This window comes from Ptychodera flava, chromosome 10 (assembly GCF_041260155.1).
Source record: "Ptychodera flava strain L36383 chromosome 10, AS_Pfla_20210202, whole genome shotgun sequence".
Lineage (NCBI taxonomy): Eukaryota > Metazoa > Hemichordata > Enteropneusta > Ptychoderidae > Ptychodera > Ptychodera flava.
Window position 1 is genome coordinate 4,974,312 of NC_091937.1, and position 19,466 is coordinate 4,993,777.

Consider the following 19,466-nt stretch of genomic DNA (forward strand, 5'->3'; position numbering starts at 1 on the left):
GATACGAGGATAGCGGAGGGTCACATTTTACAGTACAGGTAATATGCACCATATTACCCCCGGCACACCCCTTTGTAATTACTGAAGGCTCCCGAAAGCCAAGACATTGAGTAGAGAGCAGGTTTATTTTACAGACTCAGAAGATTTGATAAGCTAAACCAACGGTAAACAGCTTGAGCAAACCAATGTGTCATTGGTTGCAAGCATTATTTATTGCATAAACTAAATAGTTTTAAATAGTTTAAACTCTGCATACATAACAATCTCTGCCTCGTATATATGTTATCAGAAGAGATAAAACTCCTGTACAGTGTTTGTAAAAAAATATTCAGCGAGTGATTGTGCTTGAAGTCCATTCTGCAACGTTTCACTCCGACAATATTCTCTCAAGACACAGGCTTTCGCCTGAATCAATCGTCAAAGTCGAAGTATGTTGAAATTCGACGACATTTTGAAGTACTTTGGGGACTTCGGGCCGTACCAGAAGAAAATCTACTTTCTGGTTTGTTTCGTTGGATTTGGTACGGCCATGCATACTTTTTCTCAAGTGTTCTTGGTGGCAGAAACAGATCACTGGTGTTACGTCCCCGAACTAGCAAAGTACGAGGCGAATTGTATAGATACACACTCGTATGATACTTGTCTGGAAACTGTTAAAAATTTCAGCATTCCACTTGAAGACAGCTCTGGTGGATGCGATGATACGCCAGTTTTTAGTAATTGTTACCGATATGATATCAGTGACATCGACTTTACTCCTAGCAAAGACATCACCAAGAACACCAATACAACGATAAAATGTGATCATGGATGGATTTATGACCGTTCGCAGTATAAGTCAACCGTATTTCAGGAGGTAGGGTTTTTTGCACATTTTGATAAACAGGCTATATAAATGTAATTTGCAATCTTGTCGTTGACAACAGATATATTTTTTTTCTGACTACAATTCCCTTGTCTAGTTTACATAGTACATCATGAGCATTGTGCGTTTATGTCAGGATTTTGCATTTAAATATTGTAGAAAGGTGGAGCAGACAAAGAAAATGTTAATTGTTGAATTTTATGGTAAATAGACATAATCGTTTCACCGAAAATAAAGAAATGCATCAGCATTGAAAAATGTATGTAAAACGACAAAATCAAAAATAGCGATTGCGCAAACAACGGGCAATATTCATGATCTACTAAAAAATAGAAGATTACTTACCCCAAAAAATTGAATGGAGTACCTTCTCTGAAAAAATGCTTGTTTAAGGACAAAGTTGATGACAAAAGTATAGCGATTTCCTTTGATTAAATAAAGTTCCTTTTGTATAGCACATTCGACGGAAGTTGCCCGACAATTACGTGATTACCATACACGATGCACAGCCGATACAGTAAAAGAAAATGCAAGCCTGAATATTGTGAGAGTTGATTATTTTTAATTCTGTCATAAGGCCTAGTTGATAGGATTTCAATCTGAGGATAGTTTGTTGGTCAGCAGCATCGCGTGACTTTAATGTCGTATGTGATGTAATATTTGAGATGTTTACTCAACAAACAGTTGGACCCGTGATTTATATTAGCGTAACGATAAGCTTGTAGCATTTTATGCAGCCACAGCTCCTATCGCTCTTTGTACAATCTACCCACTTGATCAATGTCCTGTATGACTGTAGCAACACCATAAAGCTTCAATTACTTTGATTTCATACTAGTTAGATCTAGTGTGCGACCAATATTATCTTGGAGCACTCTCTTCTTCCATGTATATGGTAGGCAAACTCCTTGGATCAGTCCTTTTTGGCGCCCTCTCAGACAAGTAAGTACATATTTTGTATTTGCATACTGCCCTAATTGTTTGTGTCACTGACCTGGTGATATTGTCACGTTAGGAAGCCTCCGTAATTACAGAGGGGTGGGCGGGGGGAATCGGGGGAAGGGTCACTTTTTAGAATACTGTTCAAGGGGAGGGTCACTTTTTATAAACCTATCTTGGGGGAGGCTTATTTTTGACAGAAGCTGATTTTATGGCCAAAACTTTGATTGTTACTGTGATATTTCCTGAATAGGAAATCGCCAACGAAATGAGCCGATACTTTGAAATACGTACACATTATCCACAAGTTTTACAAACAAAGAAGATTCAGTGGTATCCTACATAAAACACCTTGAGCAGTTACAACTGATAAAAGACAAGAGACAAAACATATGCGACAGGTGGAAAAAATGTACATCAATTATCAAATGTACATAAATGCAAAGATATTGTAAGTTTTTTATTGGAAAAAATTTTGCATAGTTCTTTCATAGACTACCATGTACATTGAATCAACTGTTCTGTGAAATTCAAATTTCTTGCACAACGCTGGACTTATAACCGATCTAGTCTAATCAAGAACATTAATATAAATAATTAAGCATAGATAAATGCACAGATTTACCTAATTTTGTATTTGAAAACAATTATTCATAGTTTCATCATAGACTACTATGTATAGTGAACCAACATTTTAGATGAAATTCCAAAATCAATTTCTTGTACACAAATGCACATTTTACTAACCAATTCATGCAAAGTACATTTAAATACATTATCAAACATATCAATGTATTATGATTTCATAGTTTTGATGAAACACTATATCATCCACATCTTGCCTTCTTATAGTTGCACAAAATATGGTGACCCTCCCTCAAATGTATGAAATACCGTATCTCTTCAAAATGTGAAATAGCTGATACTCTTTCAGTTATTCCTGGGGAGAATACCACAGTGGTTGGGGAGGGTCAAGTTTTAGAATGTCGGACAACGGGTAGGGTCACATTTTAAACAGGAGGATAGGGGAGGGTTACATTTTACGGTACTGGTGTGAGCGGAATTCCCCGGCCCATCCCGCTATAATTACTGAAGGCTCCCTTAGTTGTCACGAGCGTTGGACCAATTTTGATGTCATGTACTCAAAAGACAACTTAAGTGTTTCGGGAAGCTGTTCCCAGGAACATGCGGATATATATATATATATATATATATATATATATATATATATATATATATATATATATATATATATATATATATATATATATATATATATATATATATATATATATATATATATATATATATATATATATATATATATATATATATATATATTCATTAATTGGCTAAATTGGCAAGGTCAGCCAAGTAAATTATTGTTCAAGGTACATGAATAAAATTCCTGTCATAGTTGGTCCAATTGAAGGTACTTCTTTAAGGTGGCGTTCCGCTTAACCGACATCCCTGATTCAAAGCCATATTTCTTATCAAAGATGACGTGAAAACCCCATCATACTGTACATTTTCAAAAACGCAGAAAATCGTAAAATTTTCCTTCGTAGCTATAGTTCACTCGAAGAATGAAAGAAATATACACTTGAGGTTGAATTGTGGTATTAATGAAATTGAAGTCAAAAACTTTATACGACTTTATGAAATTTAATATATCATCTGACACTTGAGTATGTGTAGATCAAATGACAATACGGATAGTTTTTCAATCGGATTCGAACCACAACATACGGCATCAGTCGCCTAGCTGCGAGGCCACAGACAGAACCACTCGGCTAAATCTCCACTCCCCAAAAAAAGAGTTAAAAAATGTTATTTTGTATTATCTATTCTGATTATGAAATGGCAGGCGTTGAAAGACTGATATTCAAAAAAGTGGTGTAATTTATGATAAAAAAATTGAAAATACTCCGATTCAAAATGTAAGAATTTAATTGCAAAACAAAGTTGTCGTTATATTAGGCCTATATAGTATTTAGAGAACATAAAATGGAAATTTTGCTAGAATTGATCCAGTTGCAAAAGTTGTGGTCCTCGGGCCGTGCACCAGCACGCCTATCAAATTAAATCACAGATACTCGAAAGCCTAAAACGTACCTGTCTAATTTCATTTCACTCTGACTAGCCGTCCTTTTGATATCATATTATCAGACACACACAGATGAGATATATATTTTTGTATGAATCCTGCGAGATCGCCACCTTTGAAACATTGATTCGTGTAATACATTTTAAAGCAGCGCACCACGACGTTCCATTATATATGACATTGCTCACGCTACGAACAAACGAAACAATATGAAGTAAATTACTATCAGTCGTTAACCCTATCCTCAACATCTACACCCTGACAACATTTCTAGGTCAACTATGGTCGATCTTACTTGAGTTTAAGCAAGGTTTGTCATCATGTTTACTTTGTTTAGTGCCACTGCCAAGTACGTTTGGAAATAGGAGTCGCGTCCATCAATTATTTCATAGCATTTAAATTGGTCGCTCGATTGACATCCGATAACAGATATTCGTATCACAAAACCGGAAGACACAGCTCTTTTATTTTTTGGTGCAATATGTAGTTGCACTTTCTAAGTATATCGTCCTAATGGTCAAGCAGGTACTATTCTTTTACCGTGCCACTAAAATAAACAGGTTTTTGCTTTCCTCCGAATAGAACTCTTGTTGTTCAACTCTTGTTGATGACACAATGGATGCACAAATTGGCGGCCAACTGCCAACTTTTGTCTTGTCTCACAAATCTTGTTTTGTGATCACGAATACAAGTTTTATTGTAGTTTTAAACTGTTTAAGTGCGTTGGGAATCTAGGTCGTAAGTGGACGGCCCTTGAGCGAGACTGACTACCTTGTGTTACCCGACATTGAGGGTTGAAACTTCGAGTAGACTTTGTCTTCATAGTCGGTCAACACGTGACAGGTAGTTGACCTAGACACCACCATACAAACCCGCAAATGCGTGCCAGTCTGTAATAGTGTGCATGCAGCTCTATAAAATATTTATTTTAATTTCGAAACCGTGTACTCAGTTTTCACGTTCGCATAACCAATAGATATATTGCTTATAGTATATATTGCAGTCTATGGTCATTTCAGATTGTTAACTACGTCTGAAAATTAGAGCATCCCTGCCCGGCTAAATTCGTTGGTACCTTGTAGTACGAAATATTGTCGGCATCGCTAAAATTGTTTCTGGCTGCGATCAGCAAGAATTTTCCAAAATACAAGTCTTTTCCGTCTTTCCCGGCTTCCTCATTCAATGCAAACCGTACAGAGAGTAAATTATTGATAAGTCACTATTATCCTTCTATGTCACTCGAGTAACATCGTTACGACGACTTCAATTCTTTCCTCTATATTGCAGGATTGGTCGCTTGCCAACGTTACTGATAACTTTGATTTTAGTATGTGGGCCCGGTGTTGCCTGTGCATTCTCACCCAACATCATCGCCTTCTCCGCCTTCCGTTTAATAATTGGCACCGCAGCGACCGGTGCCTTTCTCGTAGCCTTTGTTATTGGTAAGTCAAAAGTATCATTTCATGGTTATTTTAAAAAATTGAAAATACCAAAGAGAGTAAAATTATAACATTTTTTGGATATCCCTACATGATGATCGCGTTTCAACTGAAAAGTGATAACGGCATCCTTATTACACAATTAAAGGGTGCACAACTTGAATGTTGTTCAAAACGGCACCTATTTTCCGTTGACAAATTGTAGTTTGTTGTAATCTTCTATTATCTTACTATGTCCTTTTATATACCTGGAATTAAATATTCGGACTGCTATTTAATGACTCCCGACCGTACGTAAAATGTATGCATGTATTTAATGTATGTAAAATACTGCAATGTAACACACTACAATATACGTACTGTAAAGTAACACACTGCAATTTAACACACTGCAATGTAACTCACTGCAATGCACATACTGCAATGTAACACACTGCAATGTAACTCACTGCAATGCACATACTGCAATGTAACACACTGCAATCTACATACTGCAATGTAACACACTGCAATGTAACTCACTGCAATGCACATACTGCAATGTAACACACTGCAATGTAACTCACTGCAATGCACATACTGCAATGTAACACACTGCAATCTACATACTGCAATGTAACACACTGCAATGTAACTCACTGCAATGCACATACTGCGATGCAACACACTGCCATGTAATATACTGTAATGTAACAGGCAAAGCTGGATTCGCTTGTCTCACTTTACTTCCATTTGCAGGCATAAACGTGCAAGTAAACGCATGTAATGTGGTCCTGAGATTCCTACAATCGTACTTTGTGCACTCATCTTCTACTTCAATATTTTCTGCTACAGGAACAGAACATGTAGGCCCCTCAAAGCGCGTCTTTGCGGGAATGGTTATACAATTTTACGCCAGTTCTGGCTATATGGTCTTAGCTGGCTTGGCATACTTCATCCGACACTGGTGGATACTTCAAATAGTTATTAGTGCTCAATTTGTCATATTACTCTTGATATATTGGTTGTAAGTATTGCGCTATAAATTTTGTTCAGCTCCCCCATGCTCAGTCCGTCATGTGAAGTGGTATGCTTTAAAATCTTGGACCCGTGAATACGACAGTGATAACATTTAAATGGTATTCTCATATTAATATGAAGAAAATTAATGAAGAAACAGTATTCAAACTGTTAGACATTTTCACTGTATAGACATCTCCCACTCGACAATGATTCTGCGCTGCTTCTTCGTTGATTTTACCATTAAATACCATCTCAATCAACAACGGCGCCAGCGAAAATCATATTGCCTGCATAATTTATTTATTACATAAAAAGGGTAATTATAGTGGCCAACAGCAAAGAAGAATATACATAATGTAATTACTCCTACACATGTACCCTTTTTCTACAGTCTGAAAAACCTGACCCATGCCTGCTGTGATGCTCTACGTCTAGACTTTCTACTGACAAATGGTATTCATTCAACGATATAACACACTGTAAGTTAATATCCAATTAAGTGACAAGCTTCATAGCCAATATTCTTCGCAATTATTTCTTTTAAGGATCCTCCCTGAATCACCAAGATGGTTGCTATCGACGGGCAGAACAGAAAGGGCTCAAAAGGTCATCAGAAAGTTCGAGAAAGGAAACCATGTCATGATACCAGAAAGTGTCTATGACGAAATGAAGGCCAATACAAAAGACGATAAGAAGGTATCTTTGGACATAACGATAAAGTTACTTATTATAAGTTGTCAAAAACTCTCATCTCAAAGTGTTTTAATTCATGAACCATTTTTCATCGGCCATAAGAAACAGTATGAATGTAGTCCATTCTCTCTATTTAAAAAAAAAAGATGTATTTTGTCTCATCTTTAACGAAGCAACCCAGCTCACCTTGATATTGAAGCTAGCATAGCCATCAAAGTTCAGAAAATATTAACATATTCAAAATATAATGAACATTAGACCACGTAGACACCACGAAAACATAGACACAATGCAAAGAACTACTGACATCTGGACTACTGGCCACAAAATTAAAAGGTATAGGCGTTTCTAAGAGAAAAATAATGCACTAAATTCGATATCCGATACATATCAATTTGGAAAACCCAGTATTTGATTGTCACTTTCTTTAAGATAAATGTCATATCAACCAGTATATCAGGCCAATTTACTTGCTCATATTTATACAGAGAGTTTATACAAGTGATTAAATTAAGTTGTAAGCTGTTCTTTTAATTAACTTACGTCGCATCTATTTGATTACTACGTTAGGAAGCAGGAAATCCAGGAAGGAAGGAAGGTTTCCTAGATATTATTAAATCTCCAATATTGAGGAAGAGAAGTCTCAACTTGTTTTTCATTTGGTGAGACATTCTCTTTTATATAACAAGTTAAAAAGGCCTTTAGAATAAGAAGAACACGCGTGTGACATACTAATATCATCGCGTTTGATCTAAATCCCTCTTTTAGAAAAAGCGTAGGAACGAAAATATCTAACAAAAAATTATGATGTGACCTTTCCCAAGCACGTTAAGTTTCTCAAAAACGACTGGTGGAAATGTAAAATACTGACAAGTTTCCAACAGCAAACTTTAAAACACAAAATCTGAATGGTAACTAATTATCACGCATAAACGATGTTTCCATAGTGTAACCGTCGCCTAAAGGTCTTGTAGATATACTAGCGGTAATCTACATAGACTCCAAAGAAACAATGTATTCCATTTGTCGTGCGGCTGCTTTAATTATCCGAAGTCCCATTATAGTTTGTTTGCGCCGAAGTTGGTATCGATATCAATCGATGTAATTTCCCTAAACTGTAATATGTCAATGCTTTGATACACACAAGAAATACGTACTGCTGTTTTCTGTATTTTCAGAGTAATGTTGGTGTCTGTACATATGTCCGTGGTTTTGTGTTGTTGTGTACGTTTTTTAAAGTTAGGAGTTTAAAAGGTTCGGCTACTGGTTGCATGAACACGTACGTCATGATTTTCTTTGGCGATATCATCAAATTGTACATTCATTTCTGGCGTACACGAAGATGGGCGTTCAAGGATTTTACGCGGAGGATAGTTGTTTTTTCATAACTTATAAACACACATGGCATATTTAGTACTCTATACACATTTAGTACTCTTAAGTTTTAAGTGCACATTATAATCTGGATATGTCAAATGACAAGACAGATGTGCTTATTTAATGTTTACCACTTTCATGTATGTTTGAGTTATCGATTTGTACAGTCGTCTTTATGCATTGCATGCGTAAACGGAGCTCTCAACTTGGCTATGGTATCGTTGTGACGTCTCTGGTTACTTGTAGAATCGCTTTGTACATGATTGTTCAAACAATTTTCTCCCCTATTCATCAAAACAGGTTTACAAACAGCTTAGTATAATACGGGTTGTCGCTGAACACCTCCAACCTTGCGGGTGATGACTATCTCAACGCTTTTATATCTGCTGCAGTTGAAATTCCAGCCCACGCCTTTGGTTTGTACATAGTTGATACCAAACTTGGTAGACGCTGGTCGCTCTGCGGAACGATGATCATCGGTGGATTGGCTTGTATTTTAACTCTTTTTGCCCCGTCTTGTGAGTCAAATCAAGCAGCTACCTTACCCGAAGTAAACTATTGGCTGGATGTTCACTTTATCAGGAAAATATTCAAACTGTATAATAGCTGATCCAAAACGCCTATAAAGTGGAAATCTGATAGTTTGAAACTTGAAATATCAACACAAATTAGTTTCTTCTACACTAACTAATTTTTACTAGGTGTGAATTTGTGTAAATACACTTAACAATATTCGGAAGATAATGAAAAATCAGGGGATGTATTGTTACTGTTAATTTTATAATTTAATTTCTGCAGAAACTTTGTGTTGACTGCACATAGGATCAAGACAATCTTTTCCTCAATGAAAAATATGCCATTATAATGACTAGTGTATTTTGTGTTCCATCAAGGTGAAATGGAATGGATAGGAATTATTCTGGCAATGATAGGAAAGTTTTGCATCACGTGTTCATTTGGAGTCATTTACATCTTTTCTGCTGAGATGTATCCAACGCCTGTGAGGTAATGTCGATAATGATGATAATAATAGTGATGATGGTTATGATTATGATCATTATAATTATGGTGATGGTTATTTTGATAATGATATATATGATGACGGTGACGACGACGAAGAATGACAGTCGTAGTAATGATGATGATTTTTGGTTATCAGGTTGTCGATTTTGATGTAATTTTCCCTTAATTTCTTTCTTTGATGCATCGAAATAGAAAAAAGTGCGTGGGCTCATTCAGCTGTAGAATAATTGAAAGATGTGCGTATTTCTTAAGGTGCATACTTTAGTGATCACAACAGAATGTCGAAAGACCAAGTATAATAAATCTATATTCGTTCAGATCAAATCTCACCTCAAAGGAAATTACAGTGCTTAGTCTTGCTGTCAAACAGAATAGAAAGTATCGCTTTGGGTATAGTTATTGGATAGCACCAACATGAAAGTAAATATTTAAAGCACCTGTTTCTATGGTCAAGTCTGTATTGTTAGTTAAGATTTTACGCGCTTACACTCTGTTGAAAAACTATGAACCTATTCCCAACCTAAAAATCAGGATGGTTTTAAGTCAGTTTTGTGCCTTATGAAAACAGACGCTGAGAAAATTATAAAAATGTTACATTTTGAACAATAATCCCCAGCGCAGGCAGGTATACACTCGATTTTGGTACAACGCAGGGCATATAGTATACCTGCTCGGCGAGTGCTATATGAGCTTAACGCTCTTATAAGGAAGTTCTTAAAGCAAATTTTCAACACATTGAAAATAGAACTTAATGTTTGTTCTAACTCCGATTATCTGCGTCATCTAAATCTACCTTGTCCCGACTTCTATTCTAATTCAAGGGCCAACTTTATCACAGCCGCCGTGAGCTCTTGTCCAATCAGAACTACGTGCGCAAAGCCGTAATAGACACAGTGGTATAATGATATGTAAGTTATGATTAAATCTAGGTAAAATCAGTCACAAATTTTCCATGCGAGTTTAAGAGTGACATCTGAAATCATTAGTTCGTAGATGTTAGAAGTAGTTTATGTTTTGCGGAGTTATTTTTCATTTCTCACTGTCATTTGGACAAGTGTGGAAGTGAAAGTGACTGATTCATGACATCACAAAACCGCTTCCCTAAACGAACAAAATATCTGTTAATCATTTCAAGCGAATATCGCAGACGGTGCAAAATAGAGCAACTTACTTAAGTTATGTACTACGTGTTTGGCAGGAAACAATTACATGATACTCTGATAGATGGAATATAACCTATTGAACTTAATTTACAGATTGGAATCCAAAATGACTGTGAGGCCTCTATACGAAAATATTACATTCGATATTGGACATATACCACCAGTACAGTGAGGTCTTCAGGCGTTCACAATATATCTGGCTGAAAACAACAAGCCTCGACACAGCAAATCCGTCAAACACCGAAGCTAATATGGTGATCTTATTCGGTTTTTCAATCGTTTCGTTTCTCTTGTATGCCTTCGTCAAAACAGAACCAGTGGTGTTGGAGTGTGCTCTATGTTTTCACGAATTGGTGGGATTCTGGCACCACAGATCTTACTGTTGAGTACATTATGGGAGCCGTTAGCTATAGTGGTCTTTGGAGCTTGTGCAATCAGTGCTGGTCTATCGTTTTTGCTCCTACCGGAAACCAGGAATCTTAAGTTACCAGAGACAATCGAAGAGGCAGAGCAGGTCAAAAGGTTAGTACTAGATTTGTACAACGTTTTTAGTCGATAGGCTTTATTGTTTCTCCTGCTTATCTTCGCTGCGTAATTGTGATTTGTTTGGAGGAACTGTGTGCTGAAATAACACTGTTATATGAGGTAGGTCGTGCAAGTGGAAGTAATGGCATGGTATTCGTTAAGGCTTAAGGAAAATACTCAAAACTGAAATGCACCACGGGTCGTTGTAAAGATATGAGTTCATATCATTTTCTTCATTAAATTCAATTTAGTGGTCATTGTGGTGCATGGTTTCGGCAAATGCCCCATGTAACTAATTACGTAATAAACATTTCAATCGTTTCTTTTAATTCCCTCCATGTTAATCAGCGTATAAGATTTCACTTCAATAGTTAAGCCATTCTGGGTATATCAATCACACAGTGGGAGATACACTGACAGTCATCGATATAGTGTGCATGTGTATTGAGAGTATTTTAATAATAATGTGCATTTATAAGCATCAATATACATCAAATATGCTTGAAAGTCTTGTATCAGTAATCAATAAGGTAACTCATCGATTTCAAATAATGTAACACGACATTTAATGTTTCAAATAATGTCTAGACCTACGTCCAGAAGAAGAACAGAAGTGGGCAAAATGACGGGTAGTGAGAAAGTGGTTGGATCAAGCAAAGAGAACTATTTGGTGGAGAAAACACCCGAAGGAAAAGATGATTTACACAATGGCTTAGAAAACCAGACTATCGATGTAACAGACGAACGAGCTGTCGACGCTGCAACTCAGACAAGCGGATTATAAATATTCTCAACTGATCTTGTACCAAAGATATTCATATACATCCCGCCTATCATTGGAAATGACAAATGAGACTTACAAAGAATAATTACCTCTGTGAATATTCTCTTGCCGGATATCCACTTCCCAGTGTTTGTTTGTTTGTGAGTCAATAAGGAACGTTTTTTTCAATAATTGCTATACCATTTCCGTAACTGGGAAAGAAAGTTTAAAATATTAGCCCTGCGTCTGATTCGTTGCAACGAATGTGCAAATGATAACCATTTCTGTAATACTGGGAACTGTGATTTGAATAACATCGTTATGTGTTCAAGCTCAAAGATTATTCATTTACTGTTTCATCGGTAGGGCAAATCGGTCTCTGTGTTACCGCTTTACTTTGTGGTAGACATGATGTTTTAAGTTGTCAATGTAAAATACTGATTAATGTATATCTGGCAACTGATGGTACCTTAATAAAAAATAGATTTGAACAGGCACGTGATGTACTCGATGAACATATGTGCTCTGACATTTTGTAGGGAAACCAAATACGTTCTTGAAATGTTTGATCAGGGATTGAGTATCGTTATCTTTTTGTCACAGTAGAAGTCAAATGAATAAAGAGATAAAATCATTGTTCCTACGTTAGATATTGTTTGATGACATTCTTTTCTATAAAAGATGCATGGCATTTGTTTATCAATCATAGTTTGTGCCAAGAGTATACATAAGCAAAACCACAAACTTTAGAGGTAGTACAGACCCAGGTGCCCACTAGTTAATCATAAGAAGCCGTGTAATCGGGATGGGGGAGCGATTGGGAAGGTTCGGTACTTTCCATGCGACTGTTGAAGAAAGAGGCATTTCATTCCATGGCTGAGCCAGAGGGAGTGTCGTTACTTTGAATGCATTGCTTGAAAAGATTCACGAACATTTGTATTGGCTGATATTCTATCGATACTTGTATTAGTATTAGGCGTCCCTAACTTTCTGCTCCACTAAACTCTTTGATTACTATCAAATATTCTGTAATGAACAACATTCTGTCAAAGAGATTAATTATTCCAATGCCAGGTGTAATAATAATTATGCATAATGCCGTTTTAATTTTCTCAAAAGCCTTGGCAAGACTACTTTCATTTAAACTTGACACGAGGGGCCATGACGTATAGCTAAGATTATATACCTATGGTTACCAGTCATAAGTGGTCATTGGTGCATTATTTTGACTTCAGTTCAGTTACATCTAATCAAACAAACAAACTTACAGGCGGGGACTGTGTCCTTCACATTGCTACCAATTCACAAATTGCACTTTTTATATCAAATGACCTTTTGCCAACTACTAAATAGGGATTTTACACTGAAAGGACTTAACCAAAGTGGATAAAACTTGACAGGTATACTGATTTGACAATGCCACTTCAGAAGTGTAAGACATTCAGCATTTTTGTGTCATCCATTCAGTGTTTTGCATATTTGCTGATATGTCTATTTTAGTATTTAGTTGGAAGGAATTGACTAAAAATAATGAAACGAGTATAGATATCGAATGATACAATATTACGATAGACGTGACAGACATTTTGCATTTTCATGTCAGGCTATTTGTGATATGCATATTTCATGAACTTTCATAATTTGGAACACAAACTTGAAGGACTTGATCAAAGGCAATTATGCTTGCTACATAATGCGATGAGACAATGATATGACTGTAGTGTAAGAAATTTAGCATTTCCATCTAAGAAAACCCGTCAGTCAACCTCTGGGTTGAGCGTCATCAATGAGAAGATAATTGGCATACTTGTACACTCAGGACTACCATGCATATTAATTAGCTTAACACATGAAATATGTTGTTTGTTTCACCGATCGTCACATTGTGCATTTCACATCTGTTGGTATGTTTTTTATTTGTTGTTGTGTTCTGTTTGTTGGTTGGTTGGTTTTTTGTTTATTGGTTTGTTTGTTTGTTTTCTGAATGAGTGCCACATTCAACCCAAGAGACTAAATATGATTATGGAATTGTTCTGCTATGATTATGGATCTCTTTTGTTCAACAAACAAATACAATGAAAAGTCGAAGATAGCGGCTAAAAGTCTTCGCTTTTTCAAGAGTACATTTCAAAGGAACTGTAATCGCTGAGCAATGGGTACGAATGTCGAACGCCACAATTGCGAGCATTGAAAGAACGGCATTTGAGAAAAGACATGTTGTTTATAACCGAAGAGAATCACGGTGACAACTCACACGAATACGGTGACACTTTTTGTTCAGATGATGAGTATTGTAGTAAAGAACAACCCTGCGGTAAATATTTAAAAATGAATTTCTTATTCACTGAAGACTTACCAACGCAGTAGCCACTTTCCTCCATGATGTAACCATTAAGGCATGAACACTGGAAACTACCTGGTATATTAGTACAGTTGTGATGACATCCACCATTGTCAGTCGCACACTCATCAATATCTGTGAAAGAACATCGAAAATAAGTGACTCAACTGAATAGGGCAATCGTGCATAAGTATAAATGCATAAATTGTAGAGTATTGCATTTAAATGATGCAATGTTGCCGGCAGTCAGAGAAATATTATAGCGGCACGGGAAGTATTTTGTTGTTTTAATAACTTCGTTTATTATAAATGGGAGGGTAATTACGCTCACCATACACTCGTGATATATGTAATAACACTGAACTACATAGTCGTTGGTATCTTTAAAATTCTGTTGTGAGAAATCGTGTAGAAAAGCTGTCCTTTTCCCAAGAGGACAATCCACTTTACCCTGTGTCACTCTTCTGAAATATCTCCCTAACCAACTTACCCAGACATGCGTGATTGTTATCACCAAGGTCAAAATTGATGTTGCAATCACAACTGTAGCTTCCATCAGTATTTGGGCAGATTTGGTCACATCCTCCATTGTTGGTTTTGCATTCATCGTTGTCTGTGAAAAGATGACGAACAGTTTTACAAATTTGTGTAGATGATATTCAACAATGCCAGTTATTTTAACCTGCAATTTTCATGTCACTATCATTTATTTTCTTATTCTAAAAATTGCAGTAACAAAATACAATTTAAATGCCGCAGAGTACAATGACAATATGGAGCAGGGACTATAGCCATGCGCTAGTCAAGCCTAGACTCGTGAAGTATGTACATTGCATTATTGACAGGATAGAAATTACAGGAGGCTATGTTTTTCAAAATGCCGCTGCGGGAAAAAGTGACCTTTCAACACTTTTTGCAGCAAAATAAGTGACCTATCCAAGTTCCATGCGTAAAAACAGTGACTCCTGCAGGTCTCAGTTCAATAATATCTTTATTGATTCATAGTTTCTCATATGAACTTTTGAAGAATATTTTTGACCTTTACAATTACAAATAATCACTTTTATGCACAGTTTCAAGTGATCAGATGAAAACCCAAGATCACATTTCAAAATAAATAATTCTATCAACTTCTTGAAGTACAATTTGCTAGTATTCAAAATAGAAAACAGCTTGTTTTGTAGGGAGAAATTGTTGATAGTTTGCCCAAAAGGATCCTGTTTATTATGATTTGGTATTTGTGGATGAAGTACTATATCGACCATATCTTTTCTTCTTATAGTTGTGCAAAAAATCGTGACCCTCACCAAAAAAGGCATCTGTGAAATTTCATGAGCCTTACTCCGCGCAAAAAAATCCATTCGTCAAAAAACACAGACCCCCCCACCCCCTGGATTTTATTAACGCCCCAAAACAAATGAAAGCTACAGCGGAGGTTCTCATTTTATTTTGTACATATTGTCAACGCGAGTACTTCTTACAGAACGAAGGACATAAAAATCTCAGTGACTGGCTACCGATCACATGGAAACTGAAACTTGTGTTGAGGAATGCTGCTTTTTAGTGGTCAATTCAGTACAAAGCAAGTTACCATCTCTTGTATTTTTCACACACACAGTTTTGTTATAACAGTTTTACACCTACAGGTTCTTATTTCTCTGCCACAGGCGCATTCCAGCCTAACACCACAGCCTTACCAGTACGTTGAACAGGATGGGTCCGACGCTACTACCCTTTCCCGCCAATTCTATTTCTAACCTTTTGTCACTGCAGTCAATTTGCAATCCCTTGCCATATGTCCTGCCAATTTCAATATCGCTTTTTTTCTGGACCACCAAGTCTTTTTAACGTACACTTTCTCCACATTTTATCCACATTTACCTTGATTTATATACCTTCAGCGTATTGTTCTGTAACACCTCGCACATATTACTGTTTTCTGCTTTACCATCAACGAGAACCTTATTCTCATCTTTTGTAGTTTTTATCTCTGTATATGTACAATTTATTTTTTTCGGAGTTTACACCGAAGAAGGCGACTTGTGTGTCGCCAAAACGTTGGTATTATTGAATGAAATTTACTGAAGATTGGAGACTGGCTGAACCGCCTCGCTTAATACTCTACACTAAGGTTTAACACCGGTGGCGCACTTTATGCTATACTTTCAGCTGATTGTTGTGTACCCATGAGGCTGAGAAAAATAATCCATACTTCTTTTTGTTCTTTGTACATCATTGTGATATTTCCACCCGGTAGCTGATCGGCTCACATGCTCCATATACACTCTACAGGTTCTGTTTATCCTTCTGAGGAACCAACTGTATGTTTTAGGGGTTATTGGTAGAGAGGGGTTTTTATTCTCTTTGAAAATATCACTAGTTTCATCCATGTTACGGATTCGATCGATAAAACTCAGGGGGTTACACATATATTTTTGGCGGACCTAATTGAGTTGTAACACGAAAATTACTCACCAATACTTAAGCGTTCGTCACTAATGTCTGAAAAGGTACCGTGTTCTCACTAAGGTAAACATTTTCAAATAGTTGCATTTGATTTCATCTTAGCGGGAAAATATTAACAAATTTACTGGGCATGGAACGTAAACATTGATTGTCATGATCTGATAAAAGCAAGTCAACACAAATATTATTATCTTAGCTCGATAATTTGACAACGTTCACAATGTCACATTGCTTTCAACAAAGATTTTCACACCCTGACGCTATGTATATTTCATTAATATTCGTACATAACCGTGTGAAAGATGTCCTCAGTGTAACTGTCTTCATCTCTCCTCCTGCATAAAATCACAAATCAAAGTCTTTAAATTTTATTTTAAATTGTATAGAGCTTACCTCATTACCTTTTTATTACTCTGGGATTATGCTACTCCTTGAAGGGCGCCCCCAGGCCCATCCGACTCGGTGATAGTACCTGTAATCTTCTATAAAATCTCTTACTTGTGTCGCATTTATTTGCAAGGAACAGAGAGATTGTCTGTCTGTAAATTATACGGAGGAACAGACGATTTGTTTTCTCTCTAGTCTGCTTATTTGAAACAGAAATAAAGAGAAAAATGATGTTCTTAGTCGAAGGAAAAGTCCTATGGTTCCTTTCACCAACCTACCGACAAACATGACTTCTATTGATACTCAGTTTCCGTCAGGAAATGCGATCATGGAAATAAAAAGGCTGCTTTGAGGAAAGTTATCCTAGTGTTCCTTATTGTATTCGCCTTCTTGTGAGCGACTGCAAAAAGTTTAAATATTGAGAAACCTACGGGACTTTGAGGAAACAATCAAGAAAACCATAGACACATTCGTTGCTCTTCGACAGTCAGATGGACTTTGCTATAGTTTGCTGTCATTTTAACCGATAAGGCACAGTATTGATAAATATTATTCATCAGACTACATTAAGATATTTTAACTTCTTTCACTACCGATTTAATAGCATGAAAAGTTGAATTTTAAGTTTCAAATCAAATCTCAGTAAAAACGTGTTGTGAAGGAACATTCACAGCTACATTGTATTAAACGATTGGAGGACATCAGAACTAAGAAACGAAAAAAATGAAAAGTGAAATTGCAAAGCCCTGACCTATACCCATCCTGTATTTGGAAAGTATGTAATCGGAATCACGCATTTTCATTGTCATATTGATCGTGGGTAAATAACACAAATGAATACAATTGAAAGAAACCACAAACTGACCGGAAAATGACGCTTTTTTCTCTTCATTTCGGTCTTAAACTGCCAAAACAGACAAAGAGACCGACAGCAGTAAGAATTTTGACTGTTTCTTTGAAAATAGAACCCCGGGTGAAATCTTACAAGGCTAACATAATTTGACGGGAAAGAAGGCCAAGTTAACAGTTTCCATTAAAAAATAGAACTGATTAGTGTTTCCTATCAAACTTTTAAGTGACGACCAGAGTTATAATACATTATTTTTTGTTTTGATATTTCCAATTGTTGTTTCATCATTTGCATACTACTCCATGTAAGTAACAATAAAAGAAAGCGAACGCTGTGTAACAGCGCATAAAGGGCACCATAGTCGGTATTGTGGAGAGAAGTCTGCTATAGATTAAGAAAATATTACTGTTCTATTTAACGTCAAAGACGATTCTGTTGACAACTATTGTAAAAGTGATCCTAAAAGTTACACTACCTTGCACAATACGTCACACAGGTGGAGATACGGGCCAGTTGATGTGATAAATATATATCCGATAGCATTGAATGGGATGACCTCATTCTGGAGGCAAGCTAATAAAAATAACTATACCACGTATTGTTGAGCATGAATTATCTCAGTATAGGCAAGAAATTTTTTTGGAGAAAATCAAAAGTTTTTATAGGTCTGCAATGGCAAGCAATTGAACCTTTCAAAAACTACCGCCCTTGCGGCTTGGCATGAAACGCGTGTAAAATATCATGAATCGACGCACGGCCTAGTTTATTGCAGCATCAATAATAAAATATCAGTGTTATGACAAGCATCATATTGTTAGCTCTTTGCCATAAAGTGAAAAGTTTATCAATGGTCGACCTTTAGCATTTGTTCTTGCCGCTGAGCAAACTGAATTATAAATTGTTGACATGTAACGTTCAAACATAAAGATTTATTATGACAGTTGAAAAGTTTCTTTCAAATCATAATCATGACCTTAATTTTATCAGCTCATGTTTGGCGAGAAAAAAAATGTATAAATATAGGAGCCTTCAGTAATTACAGTTGAGTGGGCCGGGGAGTGTTGGGGAGGGTCACTATTTGAAAACTGTCCGAGGGGAGGAGAATCACTCTTATACACTCCTGAAGATGAATTTACAGCCTAACCTCCGATTGTCCATATGATATTTCCTGAATAGAAATCAGCGACGAAATACACCATTCTATTTTCATACATACACATTATTTACAAGCTTCACAAGCAAAGACGATGTAGTGGTATCCTATATTAAACACCTTGAACGTTTAAAATTGATGATAGACAAGGAAAAAATATTAGACAGGTGGCAAATTGTATATCAACAATTATCAAATGTCTATAAATACACAGATTTAGCTTGTTACGATGTATCAACATTTGTGGTGAAATTCCAAAATCAAATTTTCTTGTACACATATGCACTTCAAACCATTCTATTCTAATCAAGTACATTTATATAAATCATCAACGTGCACAGATATTGTTACTTTTGTATTCGATAAAACATGT

General features: G+C 36.3%; 1 pseudogene; it reads left to right on the forward strand.

Annotated features, from left to right (window-relative positions):
- The first annotated feature begins 430 nt into the window (after positions 1–430).
- LOC139142961 (organic cation transporter protein-like) lies at positions 431–11,917 on the forward strand (annotated as a pseudogene).
- The last annotated feature ends 7,549 nt before the right edge of the window (positions 11,918–19,466 follow it).